Below are 27,835 nucleotides of genomic sequence, written 5' to 3'. Positions count from 1 at the left end.
GAACTTCTTGATAATGATTGGGACCCGCCAACTCCGATTATGGCTGCAAGTGAATATGCTGACGGAGGTTTGTATGTTGACGGTGGTGCGATACATGGAAAGGTTATAAGAGACCCTTCAGACGCTTCCATTTCATCATCCTGCATCTTGAACCTAACCATAAAGGATGTGGGTTCTCCACTGAAGAGGTAGGTCCCAGCAGAGCCCAGTTGGACCCGCAAGACTCACCTTAAACAGGGACGTCTGCGCAGAAACCAACTGGATCCGCAGGACCAACCATGCTCAGAGACATGACGTCCTTACGCGCAGTACGCAAGCTGGTCCCGCAGGAAATGCCTCCCAATGGTGAAGGACTCCGCCTGTCCCCGCAGCCTCGGATACAAGCCATTAGGGAAGGCCACCCGCGCAGCAAGGCTACACGCACAAGGCACTTAGCTCTCAATCGTTCAGTGTCACCTGAAGGAATGAGCGAAGCCAGGAACAATCCCGCACAAGGGCGGGAGGGGGAATACTCCCGCCCAAATAAGCCAGTCCGTACGATACGGGAAGATCTTCTGTACTGTACCTGACGAGGTATGGGAAAAAGATCTGACTAAAGATACGACAGCTTATAGACAACAGTATGGCGAGCAGCATGCTCCTACACTGTATGTCACTATTAGCCGCTGCCTACTCACCAACTCTTGTCATACCACGTGCGTAGCTGACAGTTGGTGGAAAAGGAATAGTATACAGCAGGCCTGGTCGCTATCAGCCGCTACCTACCCACCAACTACCAGCAGGGCACGTGCGTAGGCTACTGTTGGTGGAACAGGAACACTGTTGCAGCCGGCCATACCTCCTTGGAAACCTACCTTCGGCTATAAATATCACAAATGGTATGACCATCTCATCTTATCTTGTATTATCATATCATATCTTATCACATTATCATCATATTATACCTGATATCTGCTCTAGCAATCTCTTAATATACTTTTATATTTAAAGAGCAATATAGTCTGATTCTCACGCCGGAGGGTGGTCACAAGGAGGAACCCCCCCCCCCCTTCTCAGTGACAAGCTCACGGTGTCTGTTTTGCAGGTTATCAGAAGAACCATCTTCTCAGGGTCTAACCCCTCGTGGGAAACATCTATCTAACCCCCAGGTTACCAGTAATCTGCCCGGGGTCCGGTTAGTGTTTCTTCATTGGCGCCATCCGTGCATAAAGCTAGAACTACATTTTTCTCCAGTTTTTTCAAACTTCTACAAAGATGGTTAGAGAAATTCCGGTAACCACAACCCCAGCTACTGGGGGGAATACCGGTAACACAGTTTTTACAAACACTACCCCTGTTACCCAAGCCGGGGCAAGTGAAGTAAATTTTACGAACACTACCCCAGTTACTCATGCTGGGGCAAGTGCAGTAAATGATCGCCTACTGGGATCCACGGATACCCAGGTTGAGAAACGAAGACTCCCCCGCCAAACTCTCGATGAAGTCAAGGCATGGGCGGAGGCACGACAAAAGGAATTCCAGGCCGAGTTGAACGAACGCTTGCGTTCCGTACAACAGGCCGAAGAATTCGAATACTGGGAGGATGACTCGGAGGAATCCGACTCCGACGCGAACCCTCGCCATAGGGCAAAAGGGAAGCGTAAGGAAATGGAATCCCAACCGAAAAGGCATTTTGGACAAGCCTTCAAACCAAAAAGCACAGGTGGAAGTCCACGAGACTTCTCCAAAACGTTCAGACCAAACGTTGCAAATGCAGGAACGTCCAAGTTTGCAAGGGACATTGCAGAGGCAATCGCCCCAAAGAGTGCCAAACAAATGCCTAACATAGGCACATATGACGGTATATCTGATCCAGACGATCATTTGAACAGGTTCATAACGGGGGCAACCGTCAGCAATTGGACGGAACCCACGTGGTGCTACATGTTCCAAATGACGCTTGTTGGGGCTGCTAGAGCTTGGTTTGATCGTCTACCGGTCAACCACATCTACGACTGGGCAGACTTCCAGCAGAAGTTTAGCCAACACTTCAGCCAGCAACGGAAGTATACCGAGGAGCAATGGACAATCCTCAAATGCATACGAGAAGAAGATGAATCTCTGCCAAACTTCATCACTCGCTTCAACTCAAAGAAGCTAAGTTTGGGCAATATCAGCGAAGATCTTGTTCGCGCAGCCTTCATCCAGGGCGCGCATGACCCAGAACTCATCCGCACCCTAACGGGTAAAGATGGTATGCCATCCACATGGGATGCCATCATGACAGCAGCAAAACGCTATGCGGAAACGGAGAAGCAACTGGGTAGAGATCTCCCACAGAGCACAAACATCTACACTCAGAAGACGAGAGAAGACAATGTCCTCACCGCCCGATTAAATAAAAAGCGGAAGCTAGGCATTTGGCAGTCAAGGGTAAACTTTGACACCTCATCCGGCTTGCAACATCGATTGGGCGGAAGGGATAATGTACAGCCGCACCGAAACTCCAGATGGACGCCACTCACCAAAAGCGTCACTGAGATATTCGCCACTGAAGAGCTCCCGTGGCCAAAGCCTCCAATAATCCGACATCGCCACGATGCTGATCGGAGCAAATACTGTGACTTTCACAAGACAAAAGGCCACAACACTGAAGAATGCATAGACGTAAAAGACATGGTTGAAGCATTTGTCAGAGATGGGACGCTCGCGCACCTCGTGGCGCAATAAAAGCTGAGCAGGCGGGTGCGTGTAGAACCCCAGCGGGGGAAAACACGAATCAAAATTCCAGCTTCAATATCGAGACTACATGCTGCGTAAAGAACGAGATCCCAAACCAGGTGCGTATCGGCTCGATGGCACTCCCATCCCAACATGGAAGGGAGCTCATTTACACAGTTTACATGTAAATCAATTCCAATTTGTAAAGAAGGCCAAGAGCCACTTCTAATGGAAATGATTCTCTTTAGAACATCGAAGCTGATGATTTTACTTTTCTGCACTAATATGACGATATTCACTAAACGTGAAGTCGTTGCGTGGGAAGGCGGTCCTACCCGCACAAACCCAATAATAGGAAAAAACCTTCACGCAGGTCAGTTGAAGGGGAAAGGTTCAGCACCCAAAAATGAAAGTGCCGGTCTATCCGCACGAATCATAATGAGGAAGCTGAACAATAACCTATCAACAACCGCGCGTCGAACGGTTAACTATGGAACACTGGTGACGGCATTCACATTACATGAAGTCGTTGCGTGGGAAGGCGGTCCTACCCGCACAAACCCAATAACAGGAAAAAACCTTCACGCAGGTCAGTCAAAGGGGAAGAGTTCAATGATCCCATTAAATGAAAGTGCCGGTCTATCCGCATGAGTCATGAAAGGAAACTGAACACTAACCTATTGACAACCGCGCGTCGAACGGTTCAAAACAAATTTCTCAAAAGGATGAGGAAAACCTACACGCAGGTCAGATATGGGTAAAGTTTTGCCATCCTACTAAGTGCAAGTGACGGTTCTACCCGCACAATCACGAAAGAGGAAGCAAAACTTCACACCTATTATCAACCACGTTCAAAGGTTAACTTATCCTCAAAAGATGAGGAAAACCTACACGCAGGTCAGATATGGGTACAGTTTTGCCATCCTACTAAGTGCAAGTGACGGTTCTACCCGCACAATCACGAAAGAGGAAGCAAAACTTCACACCTATTATCAACCACGTTTAAAGGTTAACTCATCCTCAAAAGATGAGGAAAACCTACACACAGGTCAGATATGGGTACAGTTTTGCCATCCTACTAAGTGCAAGTGACGGTTCTACCCGCACAATCACGAAAGAGGAAGCAAAACTTCACACCTATTATCAACCACGTTCAAAGGTTAACTTATCCTCAAAAGATGAGGAAAACCTACACGCAGGTCAGATAAAGGTAAAGTTTCGCCATCCTACTAAGTGCAAGTGACGGTTCTACCCGCACAATCACGAAAGAGGAAGCAAAACTTCACACCTATTATCAACCACGTTCAACAGGTTAACTTATTCTACACTTGGAAAATTGCTAATTTAAACTAAGTATGCAAGTCATAGGTTTATAAAGCAAGAAACCCAAAGAAGGAAATAACAATCTTATACGCAAAAAGATTAATATTTCACAAATGAATTATTACAAGAATGGCCGGGTAACTACCCGCCTACGAAAAAAAAAAAAAAAAAAAAAAAATCAATACAAGCTAAAACTATCCTAGCAGTGGGAAGGGATCTTCAGGATCAGGCTTCAGGGCCACTTCCACTTGGACCAGCCCCATCGGTAGAGCGTGGCAGTTCAAGGAAAGCTTTGAGGATAGCTAGCCCATCATCAGCAGCAGCTACTTGGTTCACCTTCTCCACCACTGGATGCGGGAAGGCGGCGTATTGATTTACTGCTTGGTCGTATATGGCTTCAGTATCAACATTGTACAAAGGGAAGTTGGAAGGCGGGAAGCCTTTCTCAACGAACCCTAGACCAAGCAGGAAGCCGGCCCGTTCCCCATCCTCGTGAGAAGCGTTGAGGGCTGCGCTCATGGCATCATCATAAGTAGTCTCTGAGAAGACCCGATGCACAACCTACAAAGAAAATATACAAGTGTCAAAACACCTTTTCTATGTACAAAGGAAAGCGTGAAGACGTAAAGCTAAAATACCTGAGGCAACGCTTCTCGAAGAAGCCATTCCTTGGCAACCAGAGCTTGGGTGCAGGCGCGTTCGGCTTCGCTCTTAGCAAGATTGGCAAGAAGCACTTCCTTTGCAGCAGCCTCTTCAACGCCCTTAAGCTTCCGCTCGGTGTGGTCAAGCACACCCCTCTGGTCCAGGATCTCTTGGAGCTTCTTGGCATCTTCCATGGCCAAGGCATCATGAGCACGTTGGAGGGCCTCTAATTGGGCCTTGAGCTCCTCGTTCTCCATGCGTAAAGGCTCAGCAACGGCTTCAGCCTTGGTAGCCCTCTCAGTCGCGTTCCTCGCAGTCTCCTTAGCCAGCCGAAGCTGTTCGTTAACAGCTTGGGCAGCCTTGGAGCGGGCCTCGAGTCGCGCTTGAACGTCAACCTCGAGGGCCTTGAAGGCCTTCTCCTTCTCCGCAGCAGCTGCGGTCAATCGTTGGTTCTCCTCCCGAAGAGCACGCGCCTGAGATAAGTCCTTGGCGCGAGCTGCTTTCAACTTGTCGTTTTCACGACAAAGCAGCTCGACGCGCGGCTGCATCCGGGCCTGGAGAACCCGAAGCTCATTGGTTAGCCTACCCTCCTGGTAGCTAACCATGGCTTCCCCCAACGCACCATGAGGAGCAGCGTGGCGAGCCCAGTCCACGCACTCCACAGGGGTACGAAGGGTTGTTCCTCGGCGTATGTTCCATCGCGGAACATACACTTCATTGGAATCCGACACTGCAAAAAACAAAAAAGCAGTTAGGAAAAAGATGATAAAAATCGTAAAAAAAAAAAAAAAAGGGGGGCCAAAGGAACCCTACGCATCTGTAGGGTCTATAACAGGCCGATAACCGCCGAACCCATCACCTGAACCCAAAGGAAACCCATCCAAAAGGTCAGGCAGATGGGAAGGTGGCAAAGACTGGCGAGTACTCCCATGCGTACCTGATGGGCCGGCCATCGGTGCCGGTGGCGGGGGCATGGTGGCAGCCGCCGCAGTCGCTGCCGCAGAATCCGCAGCTATCGTAACCGCCGGCTCGGTGAAGGACGCCGTAAAAATCGCACTCACGGCCGGCGGTGGCATAAACTCGGCTGGAACAGTCGGCTCAGAGTGAGCAACTGAACCAGCGGGACCAGGCGCAGGCGCCTGGGTCGACGCCTCAGGTAGGCTGACCAAGCCTACCGTCATCGGCGGAGAGGTACTACTAGGCACTCCACCCGGGAATGCGTCAACATCCACGCCTGCACAAGAAGATAAGTGTTAAAACAATAAATTTATGAAGTATGTTAAATCTACAAAAACAAGGATGTTTGTACTTACGGGTTTTCTTGAGCCTGAACGTACGGACAGGCGAGGACAAACCCGATGGAGCCGGTCTCTTGATGCCGGTCACCGTCGTCGTCGTTGGTTCTCCGGAGGTAACAGTCGTAGCCTCCGGAGCAGTGGTCTTCTCACCACCGGGGTGCCCCGCCACCTCTTCATTATCTGACTCACTGTCAGATAGGAGCACCGGATCAGCTGTGGAGGCCACCTCCTTCCCTTTCCCACCGGCAGCCTTCCTCTTCCGCACCAGCGGAGGACCATCTGCGGATTCCTCAGAAGAAGACAGGATGTCAGGAATTCCAGCAGCAGGTACAGCATTGAGGGGTTGAGGATAGAGTATCGCCTTACCTGGCCGCCGTTGGCTCAGGATCTCGTGGCCCAGCGGATAGACCTCCACAAACCGATCCGCCGTTTGCTCCAGGATGGGCAACTCGTTCTCGTCAAGAGCACGAGTACCCACCCGCACGGGACCGTCAGCTTCCCACGGGTACAGGAGCGACTCCAAATTGTTCCCCTCTGAAAGAAAAACAGTTAGAAGACAGACTTATATCAGCAAGAAAGACAAGACATACCATAAGGAATAGAGTTCAAACCGTATTCGAGAAGGATGGGAAACCGGGGCGCATCCTTCCATACCCGGCTCATCCCCAGCATCACCATCCCGGACTCTGCAAACCGGTAAACCGGAGATTGCACCCGGGATATCTTCGCGAACCATTCCGCCTCCTGGTAGCTGGAAGCGTGAAGGCTCGGAAGCGCTTGACCCTTCTTGAACTTCATAGCAATGGGGATGGCGCGGGCAGAGATGTAGAAGAACTCCCGCTTCCACGATCGTAGACTGCGCTCGGTCACGCAGATCTTCAAACCCTTAATACGGGTTGTCAGGGTGTACCACCCCTGGACGCACCTCCAAGTATAGAAGGTCATCAGGCGGTCCACGTAGGGCTCAATACCCAGAATCCGGCACACCTTGGCAATCGCCATCGGATGCACCTCGGTCAGGTGCACACCGTGCCTCTCCAGGACACGGTACACAAACTTTGTCAATGGGAACCTAAGGTTCCCATAAACAAAGAATGCAGCATATACCCCGATCTTGCCACTGGGGGCATCGTACACAGTCTGGTGGGATTCAGGAAACTCAGGCTCGAGAGACTCAAGCATGAACTTCCTGACGATGTACTGGTACTGATCGACAGGTAGAGCACACTGGCACTCGCCAGCAGTACTCCTATCGTCGGCTACAGCTTCAGCATCATGAGAAGACATTTTGCAGAAAGAAGAAAGTGATTTCGGGAAAATGCTTGCCTGAAAAGGGGAGTATTTGCCGGAAATCACTAAGAAGAGAGGTGAAAGAATGGATTACAAAGAACCCTCTCCCCCTTTATATAGTAATCGCAATTAATGCGGTGAATTTAATGCGGAGGAGAGAGAAATCGAAGGTGCAATGAAACTATGACACGTGGCAAAAAGCAAGCTGGAAACAGCTGTTGAAAGGACGTGTGCCAGTAATTTCGCGGCCACGAGCCCGAAAAATCGCGCCCACGCGCCTGAAAAGCGTCTGGAATGACCATGTACTGTCACGTCACCATAACTTCCTGCACGTCCTGACACAGTCAGAAGAGACCGTCGCACGACGTTTCAGAGGTTTGGATGTTCCTATCTTTCCACCAACCTTTCGAATTTCAAAATTCAAAATTTGAAAATATTAAAAAGTACGCGGGAAAATACCCCTTACCTTGGCAAACAAGTAACCGTAAGACGGATGCGGGTACAGTGTAAAGGCAAAACCCTTCACATACCTAACACCCGCAGGGAATTGAAGCCAAATATTCCTCGGCAACCAAGTAACTATAAGACGGGTGCGGGTACAGTGTAAAGGCAAAACCCTTCACATACCTAGCACCCGCAGGGAATTGACGCCAGGAATACCTTGGGAAGTAAAGTAACCGTAAGACGAGCGCTGGTACAGTGTTAAGGCAAAACCCTTCACATACCTAGCGCTCCGCTGGGAATTGAAACCAAGAAGGATCTTCTGGGCAATGCTTGCGGAAACGGAAATAACATCCCCGCATAGCGGGAACGTCGAGAACTACGTTGTTTGAAGCTCCAGGATGGAATTGGTGGTTTTAACATAATTGATCACTATGTTCAAAACTACCAAAACCTCATGGAGAGTCCACACAAGTGGGACTCAACGCTCCTGACTTGCGAGGAGGTTACAGACCTACCCGCATCATACCCAAAGACCAAGCAGGTAACTCGGGAATTTCTGCAAGTGACAAGGACTTCCGCGGGAAGAATCCACATGGAAAACCTTAAAAAACCATTTTCAAAACCCTTTGCTTAAGTCCAAAAGTTCACCTCACTTTATTAAACACGCATGAGAAGAACATTGGACTGGGGGGACTTGAAGAGGTAGGTCCCAGCAGAGCCCAGTTGGACCCGCAAGACTCACCTTAAACAGGGACGTCTGCGCAGAAACCAACTGGATCCGCAGGACCAACCATGCTCAGAGACGTGACGTCCTTACGCGCAGTACGCAAGCTGGTCCCGCAGGAAATGCCTCCCAATGGTGAAGGACTCCGCCTGTCCCCGCAGCCTCGGATACAAGCCATTAGGGAAGGCCACCCGCGCAGCAAGACTACACGCACAAGGCACTTAGCTCTCAATCGTTCAGTGTCACCTGAAGGAATGAGCGAAGCCGGGAACAATCCCGCACAAGGGCGGGAGGGGGAATACTCCCGCCCAAATAAGCCAGTCCGTACGATACGGGAAGATCTTCTGTACTGTACCTGACGAGGTATGGGAAAAAGATCTGACTAAAGATACGACAGCTTATAGACAACAGTATGGCGAGCAGCATGCTCCTACACTGTATGTCACTATTAGCCGCTGCCTACTCACCAACTCTTGTCATACCACGTGCGTAGCTGACAGTTGGTGGAAAAGGAATAGTATACAGCAGGCCTGGTCGCTATCAGCCGCTACCTACCCACCAACTACCAGCAGGGCACGTGCGTAGGCTACTGTTGGTGGAACATGAACACTGTTGCAGCCGGCCATACCTCCTTGGAAACCTACCTTCGGCTATAAATACCACAAATGGTATGACCATCTCATCTTATCTTGTATTATCATATCATATCTTATCACATTATCATCATATTATACCTGATATCTGCTCTAGCAATCTCTTAATATACTTTTATATTTAAAGAGCAATCTAGTCTGATTCTCACGCCGGAGGGTGGTCACAAGGAGGAACCCCCCCCCCCCCTTCTCAGTGACAAGCTCACGGTGTCTGTTTTGCAGGTTATCAGAAGAACCATCTTCTCAGGGTCTAACCCCTCGTGGGAAACATCTATCTAACCCCCAGGTTACCAGTAATCTGCCCGGGGTTCAAGATGCAGGTCATCATCCTGCATCTTGAACCTAACCATAAAGGATGTGGGTTCTCCACTTTTCTGAAGTTCCATTTAAAACCTATCTCTCTCTCTCTCTCTCTCTATATATATATATATATATATATATATATATATATATATATATAAAATGGTTCAAATAAAAATTTTGAGTTTCCTAAGAATGGTAAGAACCAATAGATTTTTGACATGTGATGTTACAACCTATGGTGAAAGAACAATTCTAGAAAACTATGTCGGTTTTTGGTAATTTTAATCTCAACCATTGATTAACATGATCCAATGACTATGATATATTCATAGTCTTCCTAGGAAACTATTTGTTTATAGGATAACTCTCCCCAATATATATATGTAATATCACACACATCACGTATAATAATATTTTCCAAACTGTCAACGACAACATGCAGTAGTCCCCCCCCCACCCCACACACACAGACACATTTCGCCTCTTTTGTATCCCGGCGGCGGTGTTCCACCTCTTGTCGCCCTCGTCGCCCACATCTCCTCGCCCACTACACATACCCTAAGTGCTTGGTTAGTGCCTTTTGATATATAAATTTTTATTGGTTGGTAATGCCTTTTGCATTTATTGGCTGCATTAGAATTTTTTTCATAGAAATTGATAAATGTATTTTACTAAATATTAGAATAAATCTAATGAAAAAGCATGTATGACCAATAGGATAATAATAAACACTAACCCTTTTTAGTGATAAATGGAATATCGTGAGAATTGTTTCTGGACTTACTTTGATGATTGAAAAATACACAACAAGAAAAGGAACATGTGGCGCACATGTATTATGTTAGGTAGAGTGGGTGCGCAGCGGAAACACAAACACACACGCACAAACGAAAGTAATAAATAAGAGACACGAGATTTTACGTGGTTCGGTCAACGCGACCTACGTCACGGGCTGCAACTAGGATATTTTATTAAGCACGGTACAAAGATTAATATACATGACATGATATATATAGAGAACAATTAGGTTAAATGACTTAGGGACCAAGAAAACGTCAAATGGGCCATCCACCATAATTAAACGGGCCATCCCTTTTATCTTCTAATTGTCAACCAACGAGCCCGACCCAAAGGCCTTCACTAATCCTAACAATCTCCCACTTGAAGGCCTTGCGATAAACTCTAGCCCGCCAATCAAGTACAAAGCAACCCAGTCATCAGTAATATCAGTATTCTTTATTAACAAGTCTTCCAAGCTTTCAGTTCCCATAAACAAGCTAAGACTTACCACCTAGTTGCAGCACCCCCTTCAACATCAAGTACCAGAAGGCCAGTTGAAGCTCCGCCGAGCTCCAACTCGTCAGCAAAAACTGACCCGTCCTCTATCTCAACTGATACGCACGATCCATCAGTTCTAGAGATAACCCGAGAACCACTACCACTCTCCTCTTTTAGCAAGAGTTCCCTAGGAGAGATTTTATCAATCGGAATAACGGTCTTCAAAACTCAACGTTGTTTTGTAACTGTTCCCGGAACACAACCCGCACTCCCACTGTCACCAAACCCCTTACCTGTTTTAGACCTCCGACCCCGCTTAGCTTGAATCACCTTGGCACCAGGCTCCACTCTTGCAAATTGAACCTTATTTTGCCCCTTCGACTCAGCGAACCCGACTTTGTTTTGAGGGGCGGTCATACTTCCCTCAGTAGGCACTTGTACCATGTATAATGAACCATACCTGTTTCCACGAGCAAGAATCAGACTACCTTTAGTTACCTTCCATTTACCTCCACCAAATTTTACTTCCATGCCTAGTTCATCCAGTTGACTAACAGAGATAAGCCTTCTCTTCAACAATGGAATAACCCTAACATTCTTCAAGTTCCAAACGGTTCCCAATGGAGTTACCAAATTAACATCCCCCATTCCCGTAACATTAAGAACATCACCATTAGCAATACGTACCTTCCCAAAGTTACCAACCTTTAGATTCACCATCGTCTCCCCGTTGTGCGTAGCGTGAAACGAAGAACCGGAATCCATGACCCAAGTGTCCACCATGCTATCCACACTGCAAAATAATGCCTCGTCATCACTGACGCCTTCATTAACATGTTCAGCAGTGTTCACCTCAGCAGCCTTTCCCTGTAATTTGTTTGGACAATCACTTTTAACATGTCCAACTTCATTACACATCCAACACTTCACATTCTTTCGAGTTCTAGACGAACTCCTCCCCCGACTCCCACTGCTCCTGTTATTTTCCCTTCCCCTACCAGCATAAAACATACCAGAAGATGATCCGCCACTCGTGCTTTTCCGGCAAACGTCTTCACCCAACACAATATCTCGGACCCCCTCAAATGTCAAACCATCGGCCCCCGCAGAACTAGTAATGACCGTTACAGTTCCAGACCAACTCTCAGGCAAAGAAGATAACAATATAACAGCATGAGTCTCATTATCCAATTTCATGCCCACAGAAGCTAACTTGGACATAATTGAGATGAAATCATTAATGTGACAAGCGACTGAACTTCCCTCGTGCATCCTTGTCATAAACAATTCCCTCATCAAGAACACCTTATTGGCCGCAGACGGTTTTTCATACATATTTGACAGAGCCGTCATCATACCACGAGCTGTGGTTTCTTTCATAATATTAAATGCAACGCTCCTCGTCAAAGCCAGTGTAATTTTACCTCTAGCCTTCTTGTCCTTTGAGTTCCAAATTGCTTCTTCGGCTTTATCCATTTTATCCGGCTTTTCCTCCAATACCATATCCAAATCATGTTCCCCAAGTAACGCCTCTATTTGCATCTTCCACCATGCAAAATCAGTCCCGTCAAACTTTTCAATTCGAACCTTCCCGTCTTCAGACATCGCAAACGAGAAAACAGAGAAAAAACCAATAAACAAAACTCTAACCCAAAACCCGAAATTCCTGTCAACAAATACCCGAACCACACAATCAAAGCAAACCCGAACAGCAAACCGAATCTTGAACACCCAACCTTCGATTCTAGTTCGATGACAAGAAACAACCACACTGCTTCTTCTTTGATTACAGTCGTAAAACACGACCTAATACGCGGTATCTTGTAAACAGCGGGGGCGAAATTCTGATGACAACGGCACAAATTTTCTGATAGGCAGAGAAGAGACGGCTTCAAGGGTTGTTAAACCCTAATCACTTTGACCAAGAAATAAAAACTATCACTTCTATTTTCTTTTGTTTACGTCAGGACACCAGAGGCCACAAACCCAAAAACAAAACAAAAAAGCCCTATTTTGTTTTATATGGCTCTTTTTATTTTCTTGCAGATCACGATAAAAGAACAAAAATAATATGAAGCACCTTGACCAATAAATCAATGCCCAAATCCTTCTCAAATGTCGTGCCAATAAACTATCAAATATTAGCTTTCAAGAGTTTACGAATAGGACTTGCAAAACCGAAGATAATCTCGCTCTCGTCTCAGTGCACCTCGTGTATTTAACGACCCTCCAACTCTGATGGACTTGTTAGGTATTAAACAGAGTGGGTGCGCAGTGGAAACACAAACACACACGCACAAACGAAAGCAATAAATAAGAGACACGAGATTTTACGTGGTTCGGTCAACGCGACCTACGTCCACGGGCTGCAACTAGGGTATTTTATTAAGCACGGTACAAAGATTGCAATACATGACATGATATATATAGAGAACAATTAGGTTAAATGACTTAGGGACCAAGAAAACGTCAAATGGGCCATCCACCATAATTAAACAGGCCACCCATTTTATCTTCTAATTATCAACCAACGAACCAGACCCAAAGGCCGTCACTAATCCTAACATATTATACCATTCAACATAAAAAATTTAAAAGGAAAACCTTGTGTTATGTTTAGTAAACATGTATCCTTTGTAACTAAAGGATATGCTATGATTGTTATCCAAGAAATTTGATTATGATGACGTTACCAGTACGACCGGTTGGAATTTCCATATTTGGTGGTGGTAGTATATATGTGACAATCTTGTTGGAGATGTGATAAACCGCGGCATCTTAATAAACATTGTCGATTGAAGATTGTTAGTGAAAACATGCCTAATATGACGGATTCAAGTGGGACGAAAGACTAGAATGCTCCAAAAGGTATATTTGCTAAATATACTTCAAATATAACAAAACCTTTTGAGTTTTATAATTGATTCAATGTTTCATTCGGTACATTTTAAACTTTTTCAAAAAACAAAATTGGATTTGATTCAAATAAACAATGTTTACTTTATTGTTTGAATTAAATAAAATTAGTATTAAAACATTTGCCCCGATGGTAGACACATAGAGTTAATGGGCCACAGCCCGGATTATAATTAACTCATTAGAAGTATACAATTTGAAAAACTCTTTGGGGGTGTGAAATAAATGAAACTCGATCTTCGAGTTTGTTATTGGACTCGAAAGTCTAATGGTTTTAATGATAATTCGGTGAAGAATTATTTGTGGTTTATTTCTTATTCTTATTATGAACATGATGACATGCTTGCATGATGGGTAAACTCGATTCGAGTCATGTATGCAAGAATCTGAAATGGTTTGAAGAATTAACCGGTTGAAGACTTATATTTACTTGTGAAAAACATTTGTTTTGGATTATGTGTTGTATGTTTTGGAGATTAAAAAGAATCTCTTGTCTGGGTTGTCTTAAATAACATTTGTTTTCAAACACGTTATTGAGTAGAATAAGTTAATATTATATCAAACATGAATTCTTTTGGATTTTGGATACTTGTGTAATGAAATGTTAAAGTTAATTTTAACGTCTCAAGTTAGTATTGAATCTGTTTTGTATGACATCATGTTAAAGCATGGTAGTTCACATTTATATATTGTGACATGTCAGGTTAGGTCATGTGACTTAGTTTAGAATAAAAGAAATGTCTAAATTGCGTTTAATATCGGCTTTTGATATGCATTAAAAGAAATTTCATACTTGTTAATTAACTAAACTACAAGAAAACCATTTAAGGTTTCTCATACACTATAAGCAAAATGGTGTGGCTGAAAAAAAAAAGAATCTTAAAAGAAATGGTCAATTTCGTGTTATCATACTCAGATTTGAGTGATTAATAAGATAAAAAAAATTATTATATTCTAGTTTTGTTATAAATGATATGGGGAGGTTGATGCTCCTAGGTATGATAATAAAAGGGAGTAACAATGGTGTAGCTATGACTCGATCTCATCACATTGAGAAAGTATTGGACGAATTCAGATAACTCTTTGGTTAGCCGTCCCTTAGATCCTGATATCAAGTTTATGTCTAATCAAGGTAATTCTATTTCACAATTAGATCGAGTATTCAAAGTTAACTAGATATTTGATGTATGTTGTGGATAATTTGAGCATATATACTAGTCATCCTAGTGGTCAGCACTGGTAAGCTGTAAGCAAACTACTTAACTATGTATGTATATTCTCTCTTGGAGAAGGTTTCATTTCTTACGTAATTAAGGAATAAATTAGCATCACTTGACAATGAAATACGAGATTATAGCTAGCATTTTCAACAATTGATAAAAGTGGTTGAATGGCCAAGAAACTGTTATTACAAAATTCCATTGTGGTCAAACCAATATCACCAAAATCCATCAGGTGTGATAGTGTTGACTAAGAGTTATATTCAAGTGTATAATGGAAAGTCTAGACGGTTATATATTATATATAGCATGATTCATGAGTTCATCATGAATGATGTGATATCCATTGTAATATCTGAGTATAACTTGGCAAATAATCTAATTTAAAGGTTAGGAAGAAATATCGTGAGCATATCAGTAATGGGGATGGGTTTAAAATCCATACTTTAATATCCTATGTCAAGACACCCAATTCCCATCTAACACAACGTTAGATGCTGAATTTAATGTGGAAAGCTTTTCATAGAGATATTGGAACACATTATCATAAACATCCCAAGGTTAGTGTTCGGACCGTAAGATAAAGAAGATTGAAATATAGCTTCTTAATAGTTCATTGATAATTTTTAGTGCGGGTGCAAGAATAATGGACTACCTATAAGAATATGAAGTTTAGTTGCATCAAGAAGCTTTGGATTTGAGCTTTGATATATTCCTTGAAGGATTAAGACACATGCTAGTAAAATATTGTGTCGAGTGGAATTTGGATTTATAAACATATGTGTATTTTACCTTCAAGTATTCAAATGAATAGAAAGGGTTCAATCCATAAGATACCCCGATATTCGAATATTTGGATCTTGTAATTTACTAAAATGAAAATTCAATCCGTAGGACATTTTCATTTATGCATAGCGTTTGTGTTTATGTGAGGATGGTTAAGTTAATCATGGATATCACTAAGATGGGGGAGGAAGTTCGGTTATTTTAGAGTTATCGTATTAACTTGTCAATCGAGAAAATAACGTTTAGATTAAACGAGTTATGTGACGCGGGAGTGCAGGCTCAATTTAATCCTAAATGTTATTTGGGCTTTATAATAACATTGGGTTTATTATTTATTCACCTGTGCTAAAATGTATGTTAAATGGGCTTAATTAATGTTTGGGCTCATATGGTAATTGATCAAATACATTGATCTATATATTCCCTGGTGATAAAATCCCTCGGTCAATTACAATTATAAGAGAACAACGGTTACAGGGTTGTCTGGTTCTTCATCCATATACAGTAACAATAAAGATTCAATTCCATCTACAAAAAATCTCTGTCTTATATGATAAATCATTGCGTGTAACTCGCAAATAGGATTATTTGAAAGTGATTCACGATTTAGAGATTAATCCAGGTAATTGTCAAGAAACCAAGATTGAAACCAATATTACAGGTTTCATCATTTATCAAAATCATCATCTAGGTATGAAAATTTTATAACACAACTTGGTGCAGTAAACGGGTAGATGTGACTTGAGCTATTATGACAGCTCAAAAAATCTCCCCACTCTTGTAATCCTTTATAAAACAACAAAATGGATTAATATCAACATTTACCCAATTATCATTAGTAAATTTTTGGATGGTAGTAAAGTTTTTGTAAAGGACATCGTTTAGTTGGAAAGGTTTTGAGGTGTGAGGTAGGTGGTGTGACCCGATCCAACAATTGGTAACCGATGAAGATTTCCAACTAAATAGATTTGATAGAATTTAAACTTTGGGTAGAGATCATATCTCGGTCCAATGTGAGATGGTCCGAAACATGGGTACCTAAAGTTTCGAATCATGGACAAGCGTATATGTCAAACACGATTTATTGAATGGTAAGTTGTGTTGGAAGTTTTTTAAAGTGTGCGAATGAAGTCTCAATTAAAACCCAAGCCCGCGTGAGACAATTTTGGAATTCGGTTTTGAAATTCAAAATATGCTGGCCTTGTCAAGATAATTAATAATCATTATGATAATGATTATTGTTTTTGGTTTTCAATTATGCACTAATGACCATTATTTATTTGAATATTATTATTCTTTAATGGTCATCAATTAGAATTGATTATGTTTAATGGCCATTATTTGAATATTATTATTCTTTAATTGTCATCAATTGGAAATTGATGATGGTTATGATTCCTTGGTTATAAAACCATGATGAGTGCATCATTTTGACTACACCGAAAATACACCAACATACACACTTCTTCTTCTTCCTTTTTCTACAACAACATTGTTACGGTTTTCGTTTCGGGCAAGTGATCAAGTCCGGCAGTACTACGCTTCTGCTTCGAACTGGAGTACCCTGGGAACAGACCGCGAATCTGTTTAAGGGAATTGTGTCAAACACAAGCCCGGATCACCGTTTCTTGATTATTTCTTTTCTTATTTTTGGATTCTATGCTTATTATTAATACAAGATTTCCAACAAACTTAAACAGAGTTCATGAGATTGTTGCTACAATCTTAAAACCTTATTTATAAGGATTTTGGGTTCACGAAATGGTTTGAAATAAAAATATTTAGATATTATAATCTTATAAATATTTTCTTTTGGGAAATTATGTGCGTAGTACAACTTGGTGTGTTTGGATTTTTGAGATCATGATGCAATCTTAAATCCTATACAATGTTACAAAATGTAATACTTGATCAACCGTTTGGTTTTAAAAAACGTTTTGTGTAATCGTTTGTGTTCTAACGATAGTGTTAGAACTGATCTTGTAAAACTGTTGGGATTTTATTAGTTTTGTTTGACGATTTTTGCAATCGTTTGTGTCTAACAATTGTGTTAGAAATAGTTTTGAGTAAACCATTCGTTTCTTATAAACGTTAAATATCTAACATGCGTGTAAGATACGATTTATTTATAACGTTTTGTGTAAATGTTAATTTTCTAATGGATGTGTTAGAAAAATTCAAGCTTTGCTACTTAAGTGTAGTAATTGTAACAAGTTGATTTTATTTGAACATATTTGTTCAAGAGTATGGTTTCAAAAGTGAAACGAGGATATGACATGGATTTCTATTTTATGGAATACTTGTATACATAATATAAAACGATATCACTGAAATGAGTCATGTCGGATGACGAAAATGTTGAAGATAATAACACTTGGAGATTTGATGTGTAAATGCCGTCAAAATAATTTCGCATAATAAACAACTTGTGAGTTGTGCGAAGATTAAAGTCTAAAACGACACATCAAATATATAATCACATCATGAGATGGTAATAGAATAACGAGGTGAATATACTAAGATGAAATTAAAAAAAAAGTGATGTGTAATTCCTTGGAAACTCATTGAGTGTGAATTGTAACATAAGATTTAATATATGTTAATGACAAATTCACTAAGTGTGAATTGTAACATATATGACGTATTAACTCTTTGGAAATTCACTAAGTGTGAATTGTAACTTATGTATTAATATATGTTAATGACGTATTAACTCCTTGGAAATTCACTAAGTGTGGATTGTAACATATGAATTAATATATGTTAATGACGTATTAACTCCTTGGAAATTCACTAAGTGTGGATTGTAACTTATGAATTAATATATGTTAATGACGTATTAAATCCTTGGAAATTCACTAAGTGTGAATTGTAACATATAAATTAATATATGGTAATGAGATATTTAAATCCTTGGATATTCATCATTGAAGATTCGCCGAACCCCTCGAGATGATTCACACCAATGTGTGTAATATAAAAGCAATTCCTACTCGTGGTTGGAACAAGTACTTCATCACGTTCATTGATGATAGTACAAGGTATTGTTATGTTTACTTACTTAAGAGTAAGGACGAGGCTATTGATAAGTTTATCTTATTTAAAGCCAAAGTTGAGAATCAACTAAATCAAAAAATCAAAAGAGTAAGGAGTGACCAAGGAGGTGAATATGTTTCACCTTTTATTAAATTATGTGAAAAAGAAGGAATCATACATGAAGTCACGCCTCCTTACTCCCCTCAATCAAATGGCATAATGGAACGTAAGAACCAAACCTTGAAAGAAATGATGAATGCCATGATGATAAATCCTAGGGTAAGCCCGGACATGTGGGGGGAAGCAATCTTATCGGCTAATTATGTTTTAAACATGATACCAAATAAGAAGAAAGATCTAACTCCATATGAGTTATGGACGAGAATTAAACCACCATATAAATACTTGCGAATGTGGGGGTGCCTAGCCAAGGTAGTGGTGACTCCACCAAAACGCCTACTAATAGGACCCAAAACCGTGGATTGTGTGTTTATAGGATATACCCTTCCCGGTGGTGCATATCGATTTCTTGTGCATGATTCAAAGAATCCCGAAATAAACAATGGCACCATAATAGAAGCAAAGGATGCATCATGGTTTGAATATAAGTTCCCATGTTTGGATAAAGGAAAACCGAGCTATTCTAGACCGGTTGAGGAAAGTATTCAAAACGAGAGTACTGGAGATGAACCTCGGGAACAATCTGAGACAGAGGAGGTTGAAATCAGAAAAAGTAAACGACAAAGGACTGAAAAATCCTTCGGCCTTGATTTCCTTACCTACATGGTAGAAGAGGAACCTCAAACGTATCAACAAGCAGTGAATTCCGCTGAAGGACCTCAGTGGAGGGAGGCCATCAAATGTGAGATAGATTCTATCTTACAAAATCATACTTGGGAACTAGTGGATCTTCCTCAAGGGTGTAAACCACTAGGATATCGATGGATCTTCAAGAAGAGATGAAACCTGATGGCACCATCGATAAGTATAAGGCAAGGTTGGTGATCAAAGGATATAAACAACAAGAAGGTTTAGATTATTTTGATACATATTTGCCGGTTACGCGAATAACATCTATAAGGTTGGTGCCTACCATTGTCGCCATTAGAAACTTGGAAGTTCACTAAATGGATGTAAAAACGGCTTTCTTGAATGGAAATCTAGAGGAAGAGATTTACATGGAACAACCCGAAGGTTTCATAGCCGTTGGGCAAGAAAAGAAAGTGTGTGAACTTGTATGGATTGAAACAAGCTTCTAAACAATGGCACCAAAAGTTTGATCATGTCATGCTTGATGTTGGGTTCAAAATCAATGAATGTGACAAATGTGTATACGTGAAGGACACATCCGATGGATATGTCATTTTGTGTCTATACGTAGATGATATGCTCATTGCTGGAAGTGATGAAAAAATCATAACGTCCACTAAGAACATGTTAAAAGAAAGATTTGGCATGAAGGATATGGGTTTTGCGGATGTGATTTTGGGAGTTAAAATCACAAGAACCCAAAATGGACTTGTTTAAGTCAATCCCATTACGTGAGCAAAATTCTTAAGAAGTTTAATGCGAATGACTCAAATGTAGCTAGAATTCCCATTGACACGAGTCAACATCTAGCTAAGAATAGAGGTGAACCCGTTAACCAGTTGGAATAATCAAGAATTATTGGCAGTTTGATGTATCTTAAGAGTTGCACTAGACCCGACTTAGCATATGCTGTGAGTAAGCTAAGTAGATACACAAGCAACCCAAGTTCAAGTCATTGGAAATGTGTGATTCGGTTGCTTCGGTACCTAAGATACATTAGAGAATACGGGTTACATTATAGCAGATATCCTGCAGTTGTCGAAGGACATTGTGATGCAAATTGGATATCTGACACGAATGATTCCAGAGCAACAAGTGGGTATGTATTCACACTTGGAGGTGCTGCTATATCATGGAAATCGTCTAAACAAACGGTTATAGCTAGATCCACGATGGAATCAGAATTCATCGCCCTAGATAAAGCGGGCGAAGAGGCAGAATGGTTACATCAATTTGTTGAGGATATACCAAGATGGCCTAAGCCGGCATCGGCCATCTGTATACATTGTGATAGCCAATCGGCAATTGGCAGAGCTCATAGAACAATGTATAATGGTAAGAATAGACATATTAGACGAAGACATAATACGGTATGACAACTAATATCTACTGGAACTATCACTTACGTGAAATCAAATGATAATATTGCGGATCCGCTAACAAAATGCCTAAGTAGAGAGTTAGTTCAGATGTCTTCCATGGGAATGGGACTGAAGCCCTTGAAAAATTAAAGTTCATACGAAGGAAACCTAACTCAACAGACTGGAGATCCCCAAGAGTTGAGTTCAATAGGAAAACCTACTTGTATGAATTAGTGTTGTCACTGTGGGGGGGGATAACCCTACAATTTTAAGAGGGAGTTTACCACGTGGCAAGGTAACCTTCCTAGTCCATTCCTAAAAGTGACAAGTTTGAGGCTAAGCATATGGCTTTTAATGATTCGACCAAGGTAGTCATACATGGTGAATCACCTATGTGAGAGAGAAGTGGGGTCGCTTCGAAGGGTGTTGTTGGGCACAATACTTAATAGCTCTTGCAGAACCAGGCGCATGTTCATGACCATAACGAACATAACTATGAGGACTTGACTTTGTCAGGGAGAGTCTTGTGTGAAGTATATTGCCGTCTACGCAAACGGCAGACGATTTCAAAGACATCATCGTCTACTCAGAGCCAGTGGGCTAAGTATGCTTCATAAGCAAAGGTTCAAAGGATAACACCTACCTATTGTATGCAAGATTCAACTGCTGAAATCTAATCGAAATAATGTTGTTTCGACCTCCATTCATGTGGGGGATTGTTGGAAGTTTTTTAAAGTGTGTGAATGAAATCTCAATTAAAACCCGAGCCCGCGTGAGACAATTTTGGAATTCGGTTTTGAAATTCAAAATATGTTGGCATTGTCAAGATAATTAATAATCATTATGATAATGATTATTGTTTTTGGTTTTCAATTATGCACTAATGACTATTATTTATTTGAATATTATTATTCTTTAATGGTCATCAATTAGAATTGATTATGTTTAATGGCCATTATTTGAATATTATTATTCTTTAGTTGTCATCAATTGGAAATTGATGATGGTTATGATTCCTTGGTTATAAAACCATGATGAGTGCATCATTTTGACTACACCGAAAATACACCAACATACACACTTCTTCTTCTTCCTTTTTCTACAACAACATTGTTACGGTTTTCGTTTCAGGCAAGTGATCAAGTCCGGCAGTACTACGCTTCTGCTTCGAACCGGAATACCTTGGGAACAGATCGCGAATCTGTTTAAGTGAATTGTGTCAAACACAAGCCCGGTTCACCGTTTCTTGATTATTTCTTTTCTTATTTTTGGATTCTATGCTTATTATTAATACAAGATTTCCAACAAGTTGTTGGTTGATTAACGCACCAGTTATGTCAAATTCAATAAACAAGACTCGAACCAACTGGAGTACGAAGCGTTGTTCGGTGACCAATTCATAGACATCATTCAATTGGTTTGCTAATTCCTTGAGATTTTAACCTTGGAAAGTTTGAGATTGTTGAAATGAACACGTTCTTCAACCAGTTCCATCCCTCAAAACTGGTAGATTTGGGTTCAAGAATCAATATCAAGTACTCATCGGATAGAGATATGCATATTCATTGTAGCACAATAACATCAATTTTCATCCACTGATTATATGACAGATCAATCTTGGTGGGAGGAACAAAGCCATCGATGTGATCAAGTACTTCATAACCACGTGCTTGGAGTTGGAACCATTTTTCCTATACTAAATAAGATATTATGCATCCGTCGAGCAGACGGACTTTCTTCTAAATATTTGTGACATGCGTATACATGGTGCAAAGTTGTCGGTTTTGATGTCTCAAATTTGTCGCCGATTTTTTCATAAAACAAATGTGATAATAGGAAGAAAATCGGGTAGCCGGTGGTGGCTTTAGTGGGTGGCGGCTAGGGAAGAGAGCAAAGGCTCTAATACCATATAATTTTGGTAACAGTTGCACCTAAAACAAGGAAGAATCAATTACAATTAATATACAGTATTTAATAACAATAAACATGGCGTTACTTAGTAAACATGTTTTATATCTAATTGAAGGACGTGAGAACATTGTAAACACAAAGAACATAATGAAAATAATAAAAAATAATCGCTCTTGTCATACATTATTAAAGATAATAAATATAACATCAAGCTCATATTACATGCATTTTGGCCTTGTGATCTAATGATATATATTCTCATAATAACTCTTTTCCACATAACATGAAAAAAAAAACAGCTAAAGAAAATTCTAGAACTTTTAGAGAAAATCGTTTAGATTTTCTAAATGAAACAAAAGGAAAACAAAATGCAATTGATTGAGGCTTGAAAATGAAATTACAAGTCTATCTTGATGACTGATATTGACAATCACGGGCTTTGGCGTTTTGTTAACGGGGTGAAGTGTAATATTATTAGATAACATATATAATCGCTAAATCATTTTAATACATAGCTTAGACCCAAATCATTTAAACAAAGATAATACATCCCCTACGACACCCCTATAATGACGCCAACAAGTCCTCGAGCCTCGAATTCCCTTTCATCTAGTTGGAGTCCCGGTGCCACTACATAGTTATGAAATATCAACCCCGACACTGACGCTTAATTAATAAATATGTTGCCCGATCATCATTAAGCATTATACCCCGAATACCCGTTTTAAGGTAGAAGGAATGATATGGCCTAACCTTTGGGAAGTTTTATATATTAAGCTTTTCATAAATAAATGTTTATCAAATAATGTTTCTTTACGACAAAAAAATGCAAAGTTTTACATACAAAATTTATAATCAAATGACGTTTATTATAGGAGAAGAAACGTAACACATAAAATGGTAAATAAACAGAAAGACTGCAGGGCTAACTGTTATACAAAGGCAGATTTTTTATCAAGATTTAGAGCTATAAAAATCAGACTAAAGGTCTGAAACTAAATATTTTATTCTAGATGTTTATGCAAAGTCATTCTCATAATATAGGTCCGTGTTAACTCATCAAAGCATATATAAGTTTAGCCAATCATCATAACAAAGGTGAATACACTCAATACTTACAAACACTTTTAAGGAAGTCATTTATACAAAGTTTACATGGGATTATAAATCCCTAAAACTTTAGTATTTACATGGCACTCATGCTAGTTATACGTTTGTCTAGATCCATACATATATAATAACTTTGAAAATATTCATTTTTAACCCTAAGGGATACTTTAACCCAAATTTGTCTCCATTTTCATACTAGAGGAACTAAACTGTAAATCTGTTATATTATTATCCATAGACCCATTTACCCATTTACCCTTACCCGTTTACTCGTATTCAAGACCCATATCACAACCCGTATACTCCGATCGTTGTCTTGAGCCGCAATTGTCGTTGTAATCATGGAATGGAATCATGCATATCATTATACTTTCCTTAAACGATCTCATTGGCATGGTTAATTAGGGATTAGAGATTAATTGCTACGAATGGGTTATACTATAACGAACCGTTTTTAAGCAAATTAAGATTACACGTCTAAAGCTAAATATAATTCAATTCATCACACCTGCACAATCCATACCCCAACGCCATCAAAAACCCCATGGTTAATTACGTTTTATTTACCTGCAAGTTCTGTTCGAGATTGAGTTCATGGCCGGCCATAAAACGATCCCTTTAGCAATCAATTGAACATTGTCATAGGTGTCTATTTGTTAGTTGCTTTAACCCCAAGGTTAATCGGCTAATCGTTTAATAGATTGGCCGATTTGATGATCTAAGGTTCATAATATTCAGGGTTCGTGTCTGTACTGGTTATGTGTTATGTGTTATTCTAATCAGCATGCACGGCTGGTGTCTGTATGTGTTGTTGGTTAGGGTGCCGGAGGGCGCAGGTTCGAGGCCATCTAGCCCCGTTTTGTTTGTTTTATTTTTGGAGTTTTATTCAGGCATTATAGTTAATCCCTTAAATCAATTAAATTAATATTATAAATATTATAAAACTCATAATTAATTATCTTTTTATAAAACCAACACATTAATCAATCATTTTTTCCGAACCTTGGTTAAAAACCAAATATATATGTATGTGTCTACCTATTCTAATAAAGAAAAATAATTGTGACAAATGTCAGTTTGTGGTTAATCCTTACAATTTTTTCCCTCCAAAACTAATATATGTCATAGATAAATAATTATTCACATTTCTTTTACACTCCATGTATATTATATATATAACATGATTAAATTATTCACTTTTTTTAAACTCTATTTATATTATATCTATAAACTATAAAAATAAATATTTACATATTATACTACTATACATTGTTATAATATATTTCACAACATACTTGGTGAGATCCAAAAATCAACAACAAACCATGTTTGTTAAATATTGAAAAGAATATAATTTTAAATGTTACCATTAATATATTACACTACGTATATTGTTGAAGACTGTAAATAAAAAAACGCTAATATGTTTTCAATTTTCAAAGTAATTTTAATAATTAAATTATAAATATATGCTTAAAAGTTGATCCATTTTTTTAAATATAAATCCATTTATCTATTGTTTTTTTTTTTGTACAATGTCATATAAATTATAAATATATGATTTAAATCTATTTATAGTTTGGTTAATTTAGTAAACTATACATATATGTGTTAAACTATAAGGATAGTATATACTAATGCCTTTCAAATATAATAAAGTTTATCATATTTAGTTTCTTGGGTTTTTTTAATCAATGATTGCTTCGGGTTTTTAGTGGAACTTCAATTTGATTGTTACGGGTTAAAAGTTGATAAATAGATCGTTTGGTACAAATTGACTACATAAATTTGTTATGGGTAAAACATAGGTAATCTGAATATTTTAAAAAATTTGAGAATGCAATGGATTTATCATCAAACTTGTTACTGGTTCAAAGTTTTGACTTGAAAATGTAAAACAACTGAAATTTAAAATTTTATATGTGATTGGGTTTCGAATTTATTTTTAAGGACATTTGGAAATAGTCAAATGATTCTAGATTTTGCAGAGTGAGTACTTTTCCTATGACTATTAAAATTTAAGAAAAATGACAAACACTTCCGACATTTCATCTCCAGGTCCACATTGACTTTTCATTGAATAGTGATTAGAATGTTGTATGCGAAGCATGTCATACAAAATTATGCTCAGTGAAGCAAAACAATCACAAAATTGAATGGGTTAACCTGTTTTTTTTTGTCAATTAGCAAAGTCAAGAAAGCCCCTCAAACTTATCAAAATATTTTTCATTGTGTAGCTCAAAACTATTATTATATGAGAAGTATTCTCTGAAATTGGTTCATAACCAAATTTCTTTCTTTCAATTATACACGTATGATACTGAGAATAAATTTTCAATAGATGGAGTGTGTGACACCCGGTATTTTTCTAATCCTTTAATTTAAGTAATTAACTTAATTAGCATGCGATCATATAAATAATACAGTTAGTAGGCCACAATATGTCCAATCAACGGACGAGAATAGACACTATGATTATGGAATCGTAAGGTATCTCAGTTTGATATGATAGTGGTCGTATGACGAGAATAGCCCAATAATAGTCATTGGTGACCCCAGAAATTAATTTAGAGGAACAATTATGGTCCAAAATAAGATGCAACAATGAATCTAAGTCTGATAACGCCTTAATTTCCTAATTAAGGCTTGTAGCGCTAAAAATATATCTAAATAATATAGTTTAGCCGTCTAACCGGCCCAAACCAAGATCGTAAAGCATAACTAGGCAATTAAAAATATGAAACTATGAAGTGTTTAAATACATATAAGTCGGAATAATAATATCATAAATTAAATAACCTGTGACAGATATCAATATGGAGCATCTATTAAATCGAATTTAGCTCGCGATTAAATTTAACTACACCCCATACCGTGAGCTGAATTAAATGCCAAGTTGTCTATTGTTCGTGATACATCCTAGATGACCAATTACTCTATGAAAAATATCTTCAAAAACCTAAGCCATTGTAAGTCCAATAAATCGATCAATTATCGTCCGGTTTCATCATAATGCCTATCCCTTTCAACCCGAACTTGAGAATCGAACCTATCACTAAATTAAACAACCAAGATATATATATAAAATGACCATATTACCCCTCCTAGTTCAGCCCATAAAACCGAAGCACACCCCCACCCCATTCGGTTTATACATTCATGTATTTAACACTAGACATGATCATATATCATCATGCCTAATCTCATCCAACATCATCCATACATACATAACCTCATCATCAACTTTACCATCATCCATGGGAAACACAATCATATTGCAAGAACAAAATAAGCCTCCAAAGTCCCTCCCTTGAGCTGGCCACATTTTTAAAACAATAAAAGCCATGCTTTGACTCTTACACTTGACAAGATTGTGAAGATTGGGCATGATTCAATCCCTAGATTTGGGGGATAATGTCCCCTACACTCTTGTCAATATAATCCATCATCTATGGATCAAAAATATCACAAAGAAACTCCACAACTCATCTCCAACATAACCTCTACCTTGCTCTCGGCTGCTACTGCAGTACCGCCACCATCAGCCACCAACTTTGCAACCTTATTTCTCTGCGTTTTTGTTCTATACAACTGGAACCCTAGATACCGTGGGAAACCTAAGAAAAATCCTTAAACCGTGGTGGAAAGCCTTGAACGGATCTCTGCCCAGAAAACTCGGTAAGAAGCCTTGAACCTTCCAAGGTCACTGCTGGAAACTGCACTTTTCCAGCAGTACCCCCTCCTCTTCTTTTGTTCATACCTCACAAACCACTTGGTATTTTTCGGTGATTCTTGTTTAGGAATTCAAGGAAACTCGCAAGGATCACGAACCACCTTTTGAATATCCATTTCCGGCCTCATTTCAGCACTAGGTAAGCCAAAAACTTGAGTTGTAGCAGTTTATAGTGGCTGGAAGATATAGGTTCTGTCCAGCCACGGTTTAACCACTCTTTCTTGACCCTAGTTCACCTATTTCATGTTATTTAAACAAAATGTAGACCCTCAACATCGTGGTTAACGTTAGGGAACT

Source organism: Bidens hawaiensis, unplaced genomic scaffold (assembly GCF_021521415.1).
Source record: "Bidens hawaiensis isolate Kalapana, Puna unplaced genomic scaffold, B.hawaiensis_p1.1 tig00005663_1, whole genome shotgun sequence".
Lineage (NCBI taxonomy): Eukaryota > Viridiplantae > Streptophyta > Magnoliopsida > Asterales > Asteraceae > Bidens > Bidens hawaiensis.
Note: the sequence above shows the minus strand (reverse complement) of the source record.